General features: G+C 36.6%; 1 long non-coding RNA gene across 1 annotated transcript; it reads left to right on the forward strand.

Annotated features, from left to right (window-relative positions):
- The first annotated feature begins 1,170 nt into the window (after positions 1 to 1,170).
- On the forward strand, positions 1,171 to 2,703 carry LOC127128340 (uncharacterized). Its single transcript, XR_007805852.1, has 3 exons — positions 1,171 to 1,410; positions 2,339 to 2,434; positions 2,512 to 2,703. It is a non-coding gene; the product is annotated as an uncharacterized LOC127128340 (long non-coding RNA).
- The last annotated feature ends 19,109 nt before the right edge of the window (positions 2,704 to 21,812 follow it).

Raw genomic sequence — 21,812 nt, forward strand, 5'->3', positions numbered from 1 at the left:
GTTTCTCAAGTGTTTGCTTGATATAGGTTAATTATTTAATTATTTGTTATATTTAGATATAAAAATGTTTTATTATTAAATGGACGAGGCACCCAAAATATTTTTCATAATTGTACTCGCTAGAGTTTACAACTCTATGCCTACGTACCTTCGCATTAGGCGAGGGATCAGAGTACCGTAGTTCTTCTTAAAAAAACGTTGATTGGTTGATTATTTTTATCCCTTAAAAGTTCTCACGCATCGGGAGCGGAGAAGTAATCTTAGAAAATGCCTCAATACACTAGGGTAGAGGTCTTATGATTTGAAGTGAGTTTGAATTGATTTTATCCCTTTATCCCTTGCGAAAAATATTGTTTTAATTTATTTGAGAAAATAAATAAAGAGTCATATTTATGTATTAAATGTAACCCTTTATCCCAATTTTATCCCAAATTTAACCCTTGAAAACAAAATAGTTTTATCCCACGTTGTATCCCGCATTCTTATCCCATTAAATTTAAAAATATGATTTAATTTAATTAATAAAAATAAATTAATTTAGATATAATAAGATATATCCCTTATCCCAATTTTATCCCTAATTTACATCCCTTAAAATCCTAGAAATTATCCCTAATTTTTACCCCATATCATCCCTATATTTTATCCCATATTATCCCTAATTGATTAATATTCCATATTTAAACCTATATTTTTCATTTTTCTTGTTAGCTCATCCAAAAATTAATTCATAATTTCAATACGCCTAATCATTCTAAATTTAATCCCCAATTAAATTAAATCCTCAATCATATTTTATATTTTAATTTCATATTTATCTAGGTAATTATTTACTTATTTTTATTGATCCATTTGTTAAATTAATTCTTAAATGTAATGATCGACTAAAGTTATATCTTTAACCATTAATTATATTTTTTTTATTATAATATTTGTTTATTTTTGAATTTTAATAAATAAGTGAATGGGCTTATATTAAATATTAAAAGCAAGCCTATAAATCATCTTATCCTAAATTTTATTATAAATAAAAATGATAATAAACAAAAAAATAAAATAAAACAAGTAAAACAATTTAAGAATGAGAAAACCCGTGGAGAAATCGTCCCCCTTTTTCCTTTTTGCTTAACCACTATTATTATTATTATATATTAAAGTAAAAACCAACATCATAACCATGTTCAGAACCACACATGAACAAGAAACAGTGATCTTAAATCCTAATTACTTTCATCACATTAACAAAGCAAACCATCCAAAAAAATCAATCAGAATCGTAAATAAAATTCAAAAGAGAAGAACACTACCAGATCGAAATCAGTGGTAGATCTAGCGCGGCGACGGTTGCATGATTTCAACGAGGGTTCTTTCGTGGAGGACGGTGGTGCGGTGTGCGGTATAGGTTCAAAAGTAAGTTTTGATTCCATTTAAGTTCTAATTCTAGTTTTCGGCTTCGACCGTTCTAAACATGTTTGAGTTGTGTATCTTTTGATTTCAATTTAGTTTAGTTTCACGATTTCGACACCGATTAGGATTGACTTGGTCTTTTACTGGTTTGTGTCTAGATTGATTTTTATTTGGATTTTGATCGATTTTTGTTTTAGTCTTCGATTAGATTTCGATCCGGTTTGATTTGAATGTTGGTTTCGACTTCGATTTCACTCTGTATTATTTTAGTTTTTTGACCTGGGTGTATCTTGGATTTACGACTCGACTCAGGTTTTAACCCAGTTAGCTTCGATTCTCTTTCACTCTGTATAAATAAAGCTTTATGTTTTGATACTAAATATAGTATTTTATTTTGTAGTAGAAATGAAGCTTATGAATCAATTAGAACAACAAAAGTTGGTATATGAAAGCATGGAACATTTCTGTATTACTGTAAGTTATTTTTATGTAAAAAAAAAAAGTTAATGTTATCCTTAATAGCTAGATAGCCCATTACTCGTTTCCATTAATGTATATGCCTCCATTAAGAAAAAAATCTTACTTCTTACTCATTTTTATCTTGAAAATAATGAAAATTATTTTACAGTGAAATGTATTAATTCAATGAACAAGAAATCGCTCATCACTTATTACATGACATCGGTCATCCCTTTTTTTATAGGTTATAGCTATTTGTTTTGAGTTGGTTTTGAAATCTGTTATGATTATTGATTTTTGAAATTTAAAGTAGTGGTATTGTTTGGATGATTATAAATTATGATACTTGATTTTTTTTAAAGGATTATGATATTTATTTAAATGGTTAATTTTCTATAAGCATACAACATAAATACAAAGAATATCAAACATGTATGGGTTTTAGTTATTTCAAACGTTTGTTTATTTACAGGGACCAAATAAAGATACAAACAATTCACACTACACACAGTAAAAACAAGATTAGAAATTACCGATCCGAAAGTTATCGGAGGAAGAATCCACAAAGGTATGTCTCGCTCTAGTTCTTCTTTTCTCTTGTTCTTCCTTTTTCTTTTGTTAATGCCTTTTGTACTTTACTGCGAGGTTGCTTTGGATTGGTGGCTGGGCTTCACGGATGGAGAATAGGGTTTAGTTGTTGTTGTTTTTCAATGTGAAGAACAACAACTTTAGGGTAATGAGTTTGTAATTATGGGTGACTGGAAAGTGTAAATATGTGTGCTATTTATAGATGGAGAATTAAGTCACAAATTGAATGAGATTATTTATTTTTAGAAAGATTTTAATTGACCTGATTTTCTCTTTATTCTTACCGTTTAAGTCAATGAATCTGGATGGATTCATGGCTTTGTGCATTTGAATAAAAAAATAAATAATTTATTTTATATAATAAAATGGACTATTAATAATAATAATGGTAAGAAAATATTTTGATTTTGATTTTTTCATTAAAAGCATAAAAATGAATATTATAATATTTATTAAGAATAAATTAATAAAAAATTCGAAAATAATAAATAAAAAGTTAAAAAGTGAAATTTTGAATTTTAAAATAATGTTTAGTGAAAGTAAAACATGAAAGGAAAGAAAAAACTATAAAAAGTGGAACATTTAAGTATTGAACTCGTGACCTCTTACGCTCATAACCCCTTATCCAAATGCTATCCTCCATTAGACCATTACACTTATTCAAGGTAAAATAGCACTTCCACATACTTAAACAAATAATTTAAATACCGAGATAACTAAAATATTTTCATAACAAATAATAACTAAACCTTTAACCTATATATATATATATTTTTTTTTAAAACCTCATAGACTATTAATCTATAATCTTATTAAATAATTACCACTCTAATATAATATCATGATTTAATGAGATATACTATTATAATTACTAATTATATCTATATTTTTTTTTATAAATAATTTTAATAGTTATAAACCCTTTCTTAGCAAAATCCTACAAATTATATTATTTTGAAAAATCTACACAATACCTCTAAACTAAGATCAACTCCTAAGAGGAACTAAGAAGTCAAAACGGTCCCCCTTGAATTTTGAGGTCCTGAGGTTGAATATCTGACTATGTTTGTATTAATTAGACAGAAGAAGTGGTCAAAATTTAGGGTGCGACAGCTACAACCCGGTATCCTTGGTGTTCCTTCCTGTCTACTCCCTACTGCGACCTTGGTCCCCGGTGGAGTCAAATTTTCCTGAGTCGAAATATGCCTTTTCCAGGTTTTCCTCAGATGTTTGTTGGTTGATTGATATGTCTCACCCGTGCACCGGTCTTAGATATTCCTTCTTCCCGAGCTTGTTACCTACTAACTGGTAACACCTCACCCTTTCTTGCTTCCCCAAGAGAGTCTTTTATAGACAGTTGTTGCTGTATTGGCGGTTTCCCCAATACATGCATGTTCGCGTCAGGGACATCTTGTTCAGATCTTTCCCATTCGTCCGTTGACGTCGGGTCGTTGTTTCTTTACTTCATCCCCCGCATAGTGCAAATTCCAGGTTCTTTTGGTATTCAATCCCTGATTACCTTGAAGGTCTGACATCCGTTGCTCTCATCCATTCAGGTTCTCAGTTGATTGAATAGGGGAAGTTGTAGCACCTCAAATTTGCACCCCCCATTCATGCATTCATTTCATTTTTAGGTCATTGACATTACATTAACATTGCATAACACATTGCATCTCATCAGTCAAGACTGGCATCAAGAGGATTCATCTATGCAAGAGACCAGGAATTTCCATGAGATAAAGGCCACATGGTTGTTCCGATGAGCTTATATGAGCCAAGGTTCATTTTGAAGCAATTTGACCAAGTATTAGAGGCTCAAAGTCCACAGTGCAATTTCAGGTCATCTGGGGCCCATAAAAGTCAACTGCAAGTCAACTGAGGGCTAGGAGGTGGAAAAATGGTTTGAGGCACTTCCTTCATGTCTAAAAGAGGTTTACTCATCATCTCAAACATCTACCTTGAAGATTATGAAGCCAGATCAAAAGTTTCCAAAAATGGAAAGTGACCTGTAATTTAAAGTTTCCAAAAATGGCAAGTTTTTGGACCAACTTCAACTCAACTTTCCAACATTAAAGAAGCTTCAAATGAAATTTTGTCCAACATGAAAGTTGAATATCTTTCTCTCCCATTTCCAAAACGTCCAAGATCATGAGCATCTGATGAATGGTTGAGGAGATATGATCAAATCATTGCCAAATGTGCATGGAACATCAACAAGCCATAACTTTTGATCTAGAACTCCAAAATGAGTGCCTCTTTTTGCATATTTCTTCTCATGCCATGTATTTTCCAAACCATTCATCACATTGCATGAAATTTAATCACATGACCATTTGGATATTTGTAGCGGTGTATTCGTCGCTATATGATTTATTGATTAAATCAAAAGCAAAGCATACAATGAATCGAGTCGCCACCGCACTTTTATTTATCCAAAGGACTGGCTAAAAAGCGAACAAAAGCCTAAGAAGTTTTACACATAGAAAACTAATGAAAAGATCCGAGAGTCTGGGTAAGGGGTAAATTACGCAATGGGAAGGTGTTAGGCACCCACAACGTCCTAGGTACTCCTAGGGAGCCCTTTTCACACTTGTTGTATAAAATTGTTATTTGTTTATGACATATTGTGCAAACATGAATGGGATGATGAGAAAAGAATATACAACTTTTATTGTTTTTGTGTTCGAACGGATGAACCCGTTGCCTACGTACCTTCCATCAAAGGTAAGGATCAAAACGCCGTAGTTCGGCTAAAAGATTTCCAAAAGTTAGTGGATTCAATTTTAAACACAAGCCCTAAGGTCTTACGTTATCCACGGGAGAAAACTCAACCTTATACAAACAACGAGTCCACCATGTGAGAAAAGCTTCAACTTGCTAGTGAGGGGTTAACCCTATAATAAGCAAGGAAGACTTACAATTCAATCAACTAAGGACAAATAGGTGAGATTAACATCAACCAACTAGGATAAATCGAACCTATGGCTAATGTGTGAAAACTTAACAAGAATGGACAAAGCCACAAAACAATTGAATGGGTGAAGTTAATTGATTATGATTATTCACAAAAGGAGGGTCAAAGTATGATTAAGATTGATTCAAAAGAAGTATTATGAAATGGAGTTTGAAAAGTCAAGGACTTAGGGTCCAGGTTTCTAATTTGAAAGCATGAAGATGTTTGCACAATATTTATCTCAAGTTTTGAAAGCAATGTGTGAAAAGGTCTAGGACAAAATGGGTGAACGGATTAAGATGGAGTGTAAAACTTCCTAGAAGGTTCACCTCTTGAAATCATATAGAAGATGACTCAAGTGTGTCCTTTGGAGTAGGTAATGAGCAATAATAAACAAGCAAAGCAAAAGAGGAAAGTCAACCAAAGCGGATACCGGATGCCAATCTCTGGACTTATACCAATCTCCTAAAACAAAACTGGATATCAGAGGCCACTCTATGGACTTATACCAATCTTCTCAACAAAGAAATAAAAAGTGGATATCGGATGCCAATCTATCTGGACTTATACCAATCTCTAACAAAAACAAAGCAAACACTTGGATGTCAGATGCCAATCTATCTGGGCTTACTCTAACCTCCAACATATGATCATGGGAAAACAAATGCCAAATTACATGGACTTACAATTGCATCCTCACATAAATCAAACAAATGCATCAAGCAAAGAGAAGATGAGTGGCCAATGAAATGGTCTTATACTCACTTCCATATCATAGGAACAATGGCCAATGAATGGTCTTACAATTGTCCTCAATGGGCAAACAACAAAGATATGTCACAAAGACAAATGAAATGATCATGCACTAATGAGCAGTTAATCATGATAAATGCACAAAGCATGCAAGCAGACATGTACAAATGAACTAAGTAATCAATCAACCAAAGTCATTCAGCACACTCTATAACCAAACAATGAGGCTCATACAAAGGGTAGGCACTGAAGCCAACTGGAATAGGGTTAATGGTGCTCTTAACCTTGACATTGAGAGCCAAGGTGAAGCAGATGAAAGGATATGAGGGGTGTGCCTCATGCTCTTATCCCTGGTCAAGGAGAGCTTTGAATATCAGAAGATGTGGGAGTTCAGAAAGTAGGAACTCTCTCCACAAGTTAGACTCGATAGATCTTGGGTTTTTACTCACTATGCATCAACACATGTGGTGTGAGCAAGGTGAGTGACACACAGAATAGTAGGAGATAGGTTGCATATCTCTTTTGTCTACCAATTGCCTTATTCAAAGGACTTTTCCTGCTTGGGACAAAAGTAAACAATCACAAACATTGCCTCTTAAGGAGGACTTCAGATAGTTGCCTGGCCAAGTAACAGGCCAGGTCTTCCAGACTACATGAAGAAGAAGGTGTTATACCTCAATGCAAATGCTATCAAGCAAAGCAATGCAAGTTCTCAAAGAACTATTAGCAACTAATGGTACCTGAAATCAATCAAATAAAATCAGTATACAACTCAAATTCAAAACCAATATAAGATAAGGATCAACAGTCAACACAATCCATCTCATGTGCAAAGCACAAAGCTCAAAGTATATGAGCTAAGCATCCTACAAAACAAACAAGTTAGTTCATGACAATCAATCAAACTCAATCAACTTGCATTAATTTCCTTAGAGCATTTGCTTCTTAACCTGAAAAGCAAACTCAAACATGAGAAACAAGGCCACTAGGACAAGCCTAGGGTCAAAAGGAGATAAAAAATCCAAAACAGCAAGTGAAAGCTATCCAAAATCAAGTTCAAACAATTAAGAAACAAACCCAAGTGGTTTCACATTCATATAATTCATCATTATCATTTCACAAACAAATTAGGTCAAAACATGTCATATAGAACCTCAAAGAAGTCAACAGAAAGGCTCCACTCAAATCTAATCACAAACATTTCAATAAATCCTCAAATAATTCATGATAAAACATCATCCATAACATGATAAGCATACCAAATTTCAGCTCATTTGGATCAAAGGAAGTAGGTCAATGAAAATCAGAAAGTCAAAGCAAGTTCAAACAAACTCATACAAAGCATCAAAACATGCACCAACTTCAATTAATCATAAAACAGAAACAAAACATGATAAATGAATGGGACCAAAGCCATGATAAACTTCAAGATGTCTACATTACTCATGCCAAATTTCACATCCATCCAATTAATAACCAGAATTTCACAAACCAAATACAAACATGTATCACAAAAAATCAACAAATGACCAAACAGGGGAGAAAATTCCAATCAAATAGGAAATGCCATCAATAATTCCAGAAAAATTCACATGTATTCCCAACATCCATAAGTATATTCATGAAAAAATCCAGACCATTTTGAGTTCAATAAGCATGGTAATTAAAATCATGAAGTTGGACATGAATGGTGTGACACAAATTGTCACACCTCTATTCAAAAAATCATATCTCATCAACCAGCAATGATAAAATCACAAACTCTACACCAAAATGACCATGGACATGTCTAGTTTAAACACAAAAAATGTAAGAGGCATTGGATTAAGTATCATTATTTCACAAGCAAAATGGCATGGCATACACAAAATGGACACACATGAACAAACCCTAGCACATTTAAAAATCCACACGTGCAAAGAATCTGGAAAAATCACCATAATAAACTAGAGATCATGAGGAGCATTTCACAAAAAATCCCATCAAATTTGGACAAATATTGAGTGACTTATGAATTTTTGAAGATTGGCATACCAAATGAAATAAATATCTGATAATGGCATTTCTGTAATTACACGGCCACTTAAGTGAAACGCCGCGTTTCACTTAAGGGCGTGTCTTGTTCTGATTGGTGCATGGCCAATGAAACAGTGAATTTCATGCAAAACGAAAATCCAGTGGATCAAACATGTTCTGGGTGAAGAAAATTTAGGCTTTATGCATTGTTCATCTTGTTCATCATCGTGATGAACTTTTGTCCCAGATTTTGGAAATGGATACACCAATCAACTCATCTCACAGAGTACATCACCAATACAACCATCATTAACCCTAATTCGAACTAACAAGGATGAATCGAGCAGAATAACATCTAAACATCAAATTTCATTTCAACATAACTTCCACAATACTCGATGAAATTTCACGATTTAAAGTTCAGTATAACCAGCAAGGCAAGATCTATCCAAAGCATGTCAACATTTTAAGAATAGCAAGATTCGAAAGTTCACCTGATTTGAAGAACAGTGTTGCTTTCGTGGTTCTTTGGGTGTGTATTGTTGAAACAGTAGCTTAATGATGTTCCAGATGATGAATGGACAATGAAATTCTGCTCAACAAACCCTGAGGCAGCTCCAATCGATATCTGCCATGAAAGAAGCTCAATGCAACAGTGTTGTTCTTTGCTCTACAGTTGTGAAGTAACGCTTGCAAAAGCTTCCAAAAGGATGGTGGATGATGGTCCAATACACAGAAGCACGAATCCTTTGGAGATTTTCAGAAAAAAATCGAAATGAAGAATTGAGAGTTTTTTAGAGAAAAAGAATTCAGATCTGAGTTTTCAATTGTGGCTAGGGTTTTCCAGTCTGAAATATCCAATATATACTGCTGATTAACAATGCCTAAACAAGGTTAGTGCAATGGCAAATGAGATTAGCTCAAATGGAGGTGTTTTGGTCAATTGGTAAAAACACTCAAGTTGCATGTGCATAGCATGCTACAGTGCGAAAATGGGCCTAAACACATCCCAAATTTGATTTTTGAACATTTGTAATTGGTAGAATGTGTAGGCAAGGTTTAATTTGAAAGTCAATTTTTCAACTCTCCCTTTTTAATTCAATGCACTTGAAAAAGGCCATTTTGATTGGATGATTTTTGGTGAAATGTGATGAAGGATTTGGATAGAGCATATCAAATGTGACTTGTAGCAAAAAACCTCACTCAATTTGGCCAAATGGTTTGAAAGTTATCTCACTTTGAAGTTCAAAAAATTATGAGAATGATTTGATCATAACTTCCCAACCACACATGAGAAATGAGTGTTCTTGGACTTTTTGGAAATGGGAGAACAAGATCTTCAACTTTCATGTTGGACAAAAATTCATTTGAAGCTTTTATGATGAAGTAATTTTGAGGAGAAGAACTGTCCATTTTTGGCAAATTCCAATTACAGGTCAACTTACTATTTTTGGAAACTTTTCATATGACCTCAAATTCTTCAATGATGATGGTTGACATGTTATATGAGGCTTATATGGACATGAATGAGACCTCTCAAACCAATTCCCACCATCAAATCACTGATTAAATGCACAGTTGACCACAATTGACTTTGCTAGGGTTTTGGTTGACTGAACCATGTTCTGATGAATTCCAAGCCCCTACCACTTGAGATCTTGATTCAAAATGATGTCACAACTCATATGAACTCTTGATGAATGATCATGGTGCCCAAATTCTTCAAGAATGGGCACCATCTATTGCTCAATGACTGTTTTGACTGATTTGACCTAGCTGGCTTCATCTGCAAGTAGCATGGTTAGATGACAATATTTTTGTACTTTTGGTTAATAGACAGATGAAAAGCAATGATATACAAATGCAATACATTCTTGGTGATCAAGAACCACACTCACAAGATAACCCACCCACTAGGAGGGAAGCAAAGGTGCAAAAAGATCCTTGAGGCAATGATATGATATGATATAATGCCATGAGGGATCTTAGAGACAAAATTGGGGTCTTACAATATTCATGCTTATTTTGGAGGGAAAATTGCAAATTTGAAATTGGTGCATCATGGGAACAAATCACCATTGCCATTGTGTTCATAAGAGGGTTTTAAGTGAAATTGCATGGCCATTTGCTAATGTTCACGTGGGATTGCATGCATGGGGTGAAAAATCAATTTTGGCATAACACCTCTTTTCTCACTAAAATTTCATTAACCATGCTTAATTGTCATTAGCAAGTGGAACAACACAACATATAAATAGTAAATCCTAATAGAATTTTCAGATTTCACAATTCTAGATCTAGATCCAAGTTTTCCTTCCAAAATTTCTCTTCTTCCAAATTCAAAAATTCTTCACATAACACTTGAATTTTCTTGCATATCTGGTTTCTTGATCATCATTAGGTAGAATTCAAGCTTTGATTTGCAGAATTTGGTGAAGAATTAAGCACATGAAGATCAAGAACATGACAATGGAGATTCAAATCTGAGCTAGATCCAAGCCATCTCAAGCTTCAATTTCAACTTCAGGCTTCATAACAAGGTTGTTAGAGCTGATCTACACACCTGCAAGGCCTTGAACACGCTGCTGCCATTGATGGAGCTTCAAGAGGTCAAAATTTCGCACCTCTTAATTCTTTGTTTCATTGCCATAGTCTTGTAGAGTTTTTCACGCTGAAAATTCTGATATAAAATTCTTGAAAAACGGATAAGAATTGAGTGAGTTATGAGAGATTAAAGTTTGGATGTGAAATTTTCTTTTCATCGATTTGCATGATATATGATGTTTTAGACCAAAGCAATAATGGATTCGTGTTGTGCTCATTGAGATCTTTCGTTTGGTATAGTTTTTATTCGATTCTGGAAAAAAATTCGTGATGAGCTACTGTTCAACCACCGTCTTCACGAGGAAGACGGTGGAAACCGCCGTCGTGAACAGTGCGTCCGCCATCTGGTTATAAACGTTAGGGTTTGCTTCATCATCTTCCATGTGTGCGTCCCGGTGTCCGTTTGGTTGGCTGTGGTTATGTTGACCTGTCCACGTACGCTTGACCATGCTGACTGGGCGCCAACTAGTTTAATGAAGCACAACGTTTTACACTCACACCATTCGATTCCCAGTGATGCAATTCTGGGATTTATTTTCTTTCAGCGCTTCCTTTTTTTTGTACCAGGTTCGATCCTTGTAGCCAGCGTTTTTTCAAATAAATCCACCAAGTCCTTTTCCCTCCATTTCAATATATGCATGATTATTACCATTTCAAATATTTTCCTCACATTCTAAAAACCATAAAAAATAGAATAATGATCCAATTAATTCCAGGTTTTTTTCTACATTATCATATGAATGTCTTCTATTTTTGGATGTGGATTTCTGGAATTGTGCATTGCTGGAATTTTAATTGTGCTAGACTAATTGAACATGTATGCATTTGTACCATGCCTCATTCATCCTATTGTGAAATGCTCAATAATGATCCAATTGCCATGAAATTTTGTGTGCTGATTCCCAATATGATACATGACTTGTGAGATTTGGTTTGGCATTTTTAGCATTTTCCATTTCTGTTTTATGCGTGAGATTGTATGGTGTGACAATGTGTGTCACACAATTTGATGTTGATCTTATTCATTTTCATTGCCTTGCCAATTGAGCTCCTCTGTTTACAATTTTTGGCATGATGATTATGTTTGACATGTTGTATGCTCATAAAAATTTCCATGATTGTTTGAGTCATTTCTGTTTTAATATGGAATTTTGATTCTTGTTGACCAATTGTATGCACCCTTTGCTTGCCTTGCCTTCTCTTGGTTGAATGATGACCTTGTTTAATGCTTTTGACTTGGTCCTTTTTAGGACATGTTCTTGATTGATTACACATGCTTCATGTTGAGTATTAACTGCTGTTTTGACTTTTTGCCTTACCTTTGACCCTAGCCTTGGTGCTAGTGGTTTGTACTCATCTTTTGAGTTGTGCATTTAAGGTTCAAGCTTCTAGTCTTGATGGATGATGTTGATCTCATAAATTAAGATGCAAAATGATGTGTTCCACTAACATTTGTTGTGTTGTAGGTTCCTTGGAGATGAACTCACTTGAGTTGTTCACTTGTTGGCTTGACTTGTTGTGTCTATTGGAACCACTCTTTGTTTGTCTGTTAATAGTTTGTCTGAATACCATACTGATTGATTGGTTGTTTACACAGGTACTTTAGTAGCTTTAACTCATTGCTTGAGTTGCTTTCCTTTGATTGTGGTTGGCATACCACCTAGGTAACTTCCTATTCTCCATGTAGTCTGGAAGACCTGTCATGTTCTTTTGGCAGGCACCTGTCTGAAGTCCTCCTTAAGAGGCAATGTCTGTGTATGTTTATCTTTGTGCTTAAGACCTCCTTGTCGAGGCATACAGGTTAAGTCCTCCTAAGTGAAGAGGCATTGGCAGATAGAAGGGATGTGCAATCCATCCCCTGCTATTCAGTTGAGTCTTTCATCTTGCTCGCACTACGTGCTGACGCATTTGAATAAACACCCAAGATCCTTGTATATAGAGTTAGTCAAGTGGAGTAGAGTCCCGCATTTTGGACTCCCACATTTTCATTGATTGAAGCTTACCCAGGCCGGGTTAAGAGCCATGAGGTCTTACCCTCATCACCTTTCATCTGCTCACCCTGACGGTCAATGTCAGTGGTTAAGAGCCTCAGATACCTTTCCAGTTGGCTTGTTTGTCGAGGTTGATATGACCCCTTGACTAAAGCCCAGCCTTGATGTTTGAGCCCCTTGTTGGTGTGTTTACTTTATGCTATATGTTTGTGTGTGGTGTGATTGTATCCCCTAGGTTTGCTAGACTTCGCATAGTCTCGTTTGCATGTCAATTAAGGTAGCACGGTTCCTTCGTCTAGGACTTCCTTTCTTGGGTGAGCTTTCCTAAAACACAAACCAACTTTATCCCCTCTTGAGGACACGTTGACTCCTTCTACTTCAGGCGAGTAAGTCTCCCAAGGCCGAGCATCCGGTAGATTGTGTAGTAACGTTGTCCACTTAAAAAACACAAACCAAGTAGAATAGTTTAGCCGAACTACGACAACTTTGATTCTCATGGCCAGATGAGATACGTAGGCACGAGATGCGATGTCTTGTCGAGTTTGACTAACAACTAACTTTAATCCTTTTCTCTCGCCCTCGTTGCGATTGAGACCTTCCCTCTCTCTTTCCCTAGTTGCAATCGAAACCCTCCTTCTTCTTGTGTGTGTTTGGAGTCTGATGTAAGTCCAGCGATTGGCAGTCGGTTTCCTGTGGGTATTTGTTTGTGCGGAGTATGACGTAAGCCCAACGATTGGCATTCAGATTCCTGTTTGCGTTTCTTTGCGTGGAGTTGGATGGAAGACCAACAATTGGCGTTCCGTTCCCAGTTGTGTGTTTCGTTTGACGTCTCAGTGTCTTTGTTTCAGCGTTTTGTTTCGGTGTGCGTTAGCCGAGCTACGAGTGCTCTGATTCTTTCTCTGGTTTGAGAAGATACGTATGCATAGGATGCGATATCCTAGCGAGCACGTTTCCCGTTCCCCCGAACTACGTCGACACTGATGTTTGTGTCTGACAAACTACGTAGGCCCAGGATGCGACATCCTGCCGAGTCACCTTCTTCCGTCTTTCATCTGTGTTTCCTTCCAGTGTGTGTGCAGTTCCTGAGCAATTATTCAGCAACCTTTCTTCTATTCTTTCTGAGCGTGGATCCCGTCGAGTACGACGGATGCGTAGGGGTGCTAATACCTTCCCTTCGCATAACCGACTCCCGATCCTATAAATCTCTGATCGTAAGACCATTTCCTTTCCAGGTTTACTTCGAGCGTTTCCTTTCCCTCCTTTGGGATAAATAACGCACGGTGGCGGCTCTGTGTCTTTTCCCGACCGGTTTTTCGCGTAATGCGACACTATCTGCTAAAAGAAGGTTAAAAGGAAATGACTCGCAAGGATGTCGCATCCACTGCCAACGTATCTCATCTGAGAATGAGAATCAGAGTCTTCGTAGCTCGGCTACCTATGGGTTAAAGATGTAAGAACAAAAATTGTTCTACAACAGATTCCATGATTTTGATGATAACAAAGAATGAAACCAAAAATGGCACCCTAACGAAAAGTTTCTAAGTGTGCAGGGTTCTAAGGAAAGAAGGAAGATATCTGATGACGTCATCAGATACAGAATCATATCAGATACAAATTATTAGAAGATCAGAAGCATCTGAAGTAGAAACATGCTCAAGAAGTTCTGACTCTGAACAACGGTATACCATTCCAGAAGCTCTCAGCGTTATCTGAAGACTTCATCAGAACTCCTTAAGATAAACATCAGAAGCTCCGAATCAACATAGGAAGATTCCAAGATTCCCAGAGTCACGCAGACTTTGATAATGAATTTCCTAAATACAGAAAGAGTAACGTTAACTTCAAATTTAAATGGAAAGGAACTATATTTGGAAAGAAGTTATTCAGGGAGACAAAGTTGTTTTGGCAAGAAAAAACAGAAGTTATGGCATTAATTCCTATTCAAGACATATTATCTGCCATCAATTTCAACGGTCCTTTCACTCCTATATAAAGGACGGCAATCAACATTGAGAGGCGCGCAAGCATACACTGAAACATTCTCTCTCTCTCTCTCTCTCAATATTTCACAAAGCTTTTTGCTTAGAAAGTGAAACACTTGTGTTCTTACTATTGTAATATTTGCTTATCTTAGAAGCACTCTAGATTACATTGTCTTTTATCTATTGCTTTATTTCCTCAAGTGACTCTGCGCAGTCTGTATACTTGAGAGGACTAAGAGATCTTTCTCTTAGACGTTGGTTGTAAACAATCTTTCAAGATTAGTGGATTAAGTCCTTGTTGAAGGCGAAATCACCTTGGCCAGGTGGACTGGAGTAGCTTTGTGTTATAAGCGAACCAGTATAAATTCCTTGTGTGGTCTTTATTTTGAAAAGCGCTTATTTTCCAAACAATTCAAACCCCCCTTTCTTGTTTTTCTCACCTTCAAAAGAGAAGTGTGCTCGATAATACATCGCGTCTTATGCCTACGTATCTCATCGGGAATGAGAATCAGAGCAAAACGTAGTTCAACTAACTACGGGAACAAAGGTCTCGATTGCAACTAGGGCAAGAGATAGGGAAGGTCTCGATCGCAACGAGGGCGAGAGAAAAGAATCGTAGTAAGGGCGAAATTAAACAAGGATTAGTTGTTAGTCGTCAGTCAAAACTCGGCAAGACATCACATCTCATGCCTACGTATCTCATCTGAACATGAGAATCAGAGTTATCATAGTTTGGCTAACTAGGGGTTAAGGATTGCCATCTGAACATGGACTTACAAAAGAGGACACCAACTGTGTCAAAGGAAAGTGCGAAATGTGTTCAACGTCCTAGCAGTAGGTGTCGCAGCTCGCTGAATCGAGTCTTAGGCAGTTACCACTTTGCAATAGAATGGACTATCATGCCACAAGATCGGAGACGCACGGAAGGTCTAAAAGAGTGTGTAAGCTCTGCCCTAGAGTTGTCATGCAATGTGGACCTATGTGTTAGGATTTTACAAAGGGGAACATCTACCTAATGTTAGCATGCAAAGAATAAGGGAATTCTACCTATGTTATCATACAAAGGGTTCTACCTAATGAGTGCTACCTAAACGGAACAAGAGTCGACGAATGGAGCAAGGAGAGGAGCCACGGATAAGGGTAGATGGCGATGCATGAAGCAATCGACTTACAGGTAGATGGCGATGCATGAAGCAATCGACTTACAAGAGGATGGGTGAATACGTGCTGGTTCTGTTAAGTTTTGAAAATGATTACTCGACGTTGGATCGAGCTTTTGATCTTGTTTTGAAATGATTATCGGATGTTCGTTTTAATTCTCGTATTAACAGATGAATAAAGAATGAAAGAATAAATATTATACACTTCATGGGAGAGGGGTACATTTGTTATGAATGGGGATGGTTCATGGCAATCCAAATAATAAGAATATATGCCTCAATCATCATACAAGTAGGCAACATTTATCAAACAATAAGAATATATGCCTCAATCATCATACAAGTAGGCAACAGTTATCAATCAAATCAGATAAGTAAACAATGTAATCAAATCAAAGAATCAAAGAATGAAATAATGGAGCATTAAACAAAGCATGGGAGTATGAACATTTTAAACAATCAAGCAATAGTAAACATGGATGAAAGAAACAGATGAATCAGACAGATGAAAAGATGCACAAGAAAGGGTCCACTGAATAATTAAATCAAAAAATGAGGCAAAGATCAAATAAAATCAAGATAAAAGGCCTCTAAGACATGGCATATGAGATGAACAAGGGAGGACCAAAAGATCTCTTCAATTGCCATAAGCAATCCCTAAGTCAAACATCGATCATAAAGAAGTCAACTTAAAATCAAGCCAACTTAATAAATACCAAATAAATAGCAAATTAATCAAGAAAATTATGAAAAATTAAACTAAGTGAGGTGGGGTCAGGACATCATCATTCCCCAAAAATATTTCAAAAATAATGAAAATTGGTACATGAGTTAATTAAAATAAAACAAAGGTCAAACAAAAAGTCAACCAACAAGACTAGGTTAAAAAATAAATCAAGAATAAATAGCAAATTAATCAAGAAAATTATGAAAAATTAAACTTGAAATTCTGGTATCAGATATAAGATGTCGAAGGAAATGTTACGACACTAATATCTGTTAATACACAATGGATAATTAAACAGAATTGTAAAACAAATCACACAAGCAATTATTTACCCAATTCGGTGCAACTCACCTACGTCTGGGGGCTACCAAGCCAGGAAGGAAATTCACTATAATAGAATTAGTTCAAAGACTATCCGTACACTTCACCAAGTTACAGTCTTTCTCACCTAATCTCTACCCGTGCAATTTCTACCTAAGCACTCTTAGATATGAGAACCCACTCACTTCCCTTACAATCACACACCCGTGATTTTAAACAACAATCCCTTGTGAAAAGAAAATACATTTCAATTACAATATTCTTGATTTTACTTCACAGTTTCAATCAAGAAGACACACTCTTGATCTTGCTTCAAAGCTTTGATCAAGAAGACAAATCAGTCCAATTCAATCATCAATGGGTGACTTGAATGACCTACAGACACAAACCCTAGCTCTCTCTCTAAATTTCGCTCAGTCTTGGTTGTGTGTACAATAAGGTTTTCTAACTCCCTTTTTATAGAAGTATTGGACACCTTGAAAACCCTAGATATATTTTCCAATCAAATCTTTTCATATCAGCTGTAAAGATCTCTTTGGAAAATAAACAAATCTGGTTGATATCCTTGACAGAATGCGCCAACTAGCCATATCTTCAATCAACCAATGATTGCCACCAATTGTGCAATCACAAAACACCAGACATTCATACTGAATGTTCTGTGTACAAGATGTCATGTCATCGGGTCTGACATCTGGAAAAATCCTGCATAAACCAGTTTCCTTTTATAGCAGGTACAACCATATCAGTTACCATGACAATGAGTATGTCAACTGAAACAATCCTGCAACATATGTCTTCCATTTAAGCTCCAGCAGGTACATCCAATATCAAAAGCCTTGTCAATGTATGTGGCATTCTGAAACAATCCTGCATGCATATGTTCTTCATCTTCAGCAGGTACATAGGATATCTCATGTTAAGACATCACACATGACATCCTGTGAACACTCTTTGTTTTACCAAAATTGCTGCCAATTCTTAGAATCAACAAACTCCCCCTTTGGAAAATTTTGGCTAAAACATATATCCGTCCTTTTTGTTCACAAGTTAAACTATCAGCAGTTAAACCACATCACAGTAGTTTAATCAGCAGCAGAAGCAAAACAATTACTAGCTATGGCTACTAGTAATACACACATGCACAAGGGTACTTCTCCTCCCCCTAAATCTGTGCAACAATCAACAGAATTACTAGTTATGGATATAACTAGTAAGACACACAAATGCACACATGCACAAGGGTACTTCTTCTCCCCCTCAATCTGTGCATTCAAAGCAGCTACTGAACTCCAGTACCTGTACCAGCCAGAATGTCATACTGACATCTGCTTCAACGTCACCACTTGTGCACCATATCAGACATCCTCTTTGACATCTGCTAACAGACCAACAGAAACATTCTGTTTTAACACCTGTGCACTTCTTCCAATAATGGTTGTATTTCTGTTCATCCATCTCAGCCAGTACCCAGCTCCACCAGCTCCATATACTTCTCCCCCTTTTTAGTCAAAATTGACCAAAGGTAAATAAATCTCATAGAATCTTTACACCAATCACATCTCTTGCTACACCATACCTCACAAAACTCCCTACTCTTTTTGTGAGAACTATCCCCAGACTCCTTTGATTGCTATAGGTTCTCATACACACAGATCCCCAATTTTCCTCTTAAACATTCAAATTGATTGGCATCCAAGGCTTTTGTGAATATGTCAGCTAATTGCCTCTCTGTAGGAACATGCTCTAGTGCTATGATTTTTTCTTCCACAAGTTCTCTGATGAAGTGATGCCTGATATCTATGTGCTTAGTCCTGCTGTGCTGAATAGGATTCTTGGAAATATTTATAGCACTCAGGTTATCACAGTATAATGTCATGACTTCTTGTGTGACATTGTATTCAGAAAATATTTGTTTCATCCAGACCAGTTGAGAACAACTACTTCCCGCTGCTATGTACTCAGCTTCAGCAGTGGATAGAGATACACAGTTCTGTTTCTTACTGAACCATGAAATCAGATTGTTCCCTAAGAAGAAACATCCTCCTGATGTGCTCTTCCTATCATCAGCACTTCCAGCCCAGTCTGCATCACAATATCTAGTCAACATAGATCCAGATCCATGAGTATATAACATCCCATAGTCACTGGTGCCATTGGCATATTTCAGTATTCTCTTTACTTGGTTTATGTGACTGACTTTTGGTTCAGCTTGATATCTAGCAAACACACCAACAGCAAATGCAATGTCAGGTCTGCTTGCTGTGAGATATAGCAGACTGCCTATCACGCTTTTGTATAGACTTTGATCTACACTAACACCATTTTCATCTTTGGAGATTTTTACATGTGTAGGAGCCGGAGTTCTTTTATGGCTTGCATTCTCCATGCCAAACTTCTTCACAATGTTCTTGGCATACTTGCTTTGAGATAAAAAGATAGAGTCTTCCATCTGTTTGACTTTTAGCCCAAGAAAGTAAGTCAGTTCTCCAACAAGGCTCATCTCAGACTCAGATTGCATTTGTCTAACAAAGTGTTCAACCATCTGCTCTGACATTCCACCAAATACTATGTCATCTACATATATTTGTGCCACCATGAGCTTCCCTCCTTCATTCTTCACAAACAGAGTTTTGTCAATTCCTCCTTTCCTGTATCCATTGTCAGTAAGAAACACTGTGAGCCTCTCATACCAAGCCCTGGGAGCTTGTTTTAACCCATAGAGGGCTTTCTTCAATCTGTACACATGTTTTGGAAGGTTTGGATTTGTGAAGCCTTTAGGCTGTTCAACATATACTTCTTCATTCAGGTAGCCATTTAGAAAGGCACTTTTTACATCCATCTGAAACAGTTTGAATTTCAGAATACATGCCACCCGAAGCAGTAGTCTAATGGACTCAAGGCGAGCTACAGGAGCGAAATTTTCATCAAAGTAAACTCCTTCAACTTGAGTATATCCTTGAGCTACCAATCTAGCTTTGTTTTTAGTAACAACCCCTTGTTCATCAGATTTATTCTTGTATACCCACTTTGTACCTATGACATTTACTCCTTCAGGTCTAGGAACCAATTCCTATACTTCATTTATTGACCTAACTATTCTTGCATGGCATTGATCCAGAACTCATCAGTCAAGGCTTCCTTGATATTTCTAGGTTCAATCTTTGACACAAAGCAACCATGTGAGATTACTTCTCTTGATCTAGTGGTGACTCCTTTGTCTAGGTCTCCTATGATAAGGTCTTTGGGATGATCCTTCTGAATTCTGATAGAAGGTCCCTTGTTGATTTTGTCATCTTCAGGTTCAGCTTGAGGTGGTTCTTCTTCCTTATTCTTGTCTGAGGAGTCAGCTAGAGAATCATTCAGAGATGTCTCAACATCGTCTGTGACATCAATCTGTTGATCATCAACCACTACATTAATGGATTCCATCAACACATTAGTTCTGGAATTGAAGACCCTGTAGGCTCTGCTGTTTGTTGAATAGCCCAAAAATATTCCTTCATCACTTTTGGGATCCATCTTCCTTCTTTGCTCACTATCAGCTAAGATATAGAATTTGCTACCAAAAACATGGAAGTATTTTACTGTAGGTTTTCTTCCTTTCTAGACTTCATAGAGAGTTGTGGGAGTCCCTTTCTTTAATGTCACTCTGTTGTGGACATAGCAGGCTGTGTTCATGGCTTCAGCCCAAAAATGATAGGGTAACTTCTTAGCATGGATCATAGCTCTGGCTGATTCTTGCAGAGTCCTATTTTTCCTTTCCACCACACCATTTTGCTGGGGAGTGATGGTGGATGAGAATTCATGATGAATTCCTTCTGAAGAACAAAATTCAGCAAATTTGCTGTTCTCAAACTCCTTTCCATGATCACTTCTAATTTTGATAACAAGACTTTCTTTTTCCCTTTGAAGCTTCAGACACAGCTCCTTAAAGACTTCAAACACATCAGATTTTTCTCTTATAAAATTGATCCAGGTGTATCTGGAGAAATCATCCACCACCACATATGCATATTTCTTACCGCCAAGGCTTTCTACCTGCATGGGTCCCATTAAGTCCATATGAAGTAGTTCCAGGACTTTGGTAGTTGTGTCATGTCTGAGCTTCTGGTGTGACATCCTTGTCTGTTTTCCAATCTGACATTCCCCACAAATTTTTCCCTCATCAATCTTTAAGTTGGGAATCCCTCTAACTACTTCTACTGATATGATTCTCTTCATACCTTTCAGGTGCAGATGGCCCAATCTTTGATGCCATATCTTCATTCTTATTCTTTGGCTAAGGTACACATTGAAGAGTATCCAATTTCTTAAGAGCTCTACATGTAGCAGTTGTCTTTGGACCTAACTCCCTTCATGATTACTTTATTTTCTTTGTTAGTAATCAGACATTCAGTTTTTGTGAAGTTTACATTCAGACCTTGATCACATAGTTGACTGATGCTTATAAGATTAGCAGTTAATCCCTTAACAAGTAGAACATTATCAAGGTCAGGAACTCCAGGGCAATCCAGCCTACCCATTCCCTTGATTTCCCCTTTTGCACCATCACCAAATGTAACATAACTCATGGCATGAGGATGAAGTTCAGTCAACAGGTTTTTGTTCCCAGTCATATGTCTGAAGCAACCACTGTCAAAATACCAATCTTCTTTGGCTGAGACTCTGAGGGAAGTGTGGGCTATTAGGCTTGTGACCTTTGTTTTAAGAGCCCATTACTTTCTGCTGACAGTCTTGTGATGTTTGGACCTAGATTGGTGTTGAGACTGAATAGGACCAGGATAGCCATATAGCTTATAACAGAAGGGCTTCAGGTGGCCAAATTTTCCACAATATTGGCATTTCCTT

The sequence above is a fragment of the Lathyrus oleraceus genome, chromosome 3 (assembly GCF_024323335.1).
Source record: "Lathyrus oleraceus cultivar Zhongwan6 chromosome 3, CAAS_Psat_ZW6_1.0, whole genome shotgun sequence".
Classification (NCBI taxonomy): domain Eukaryota; kingdom Viridiplantae; phylum Streptophyta; class Magnoliopsida; order Fabales; family Fabaceae; genus Lathyrus; species Lathyrus oleraceus.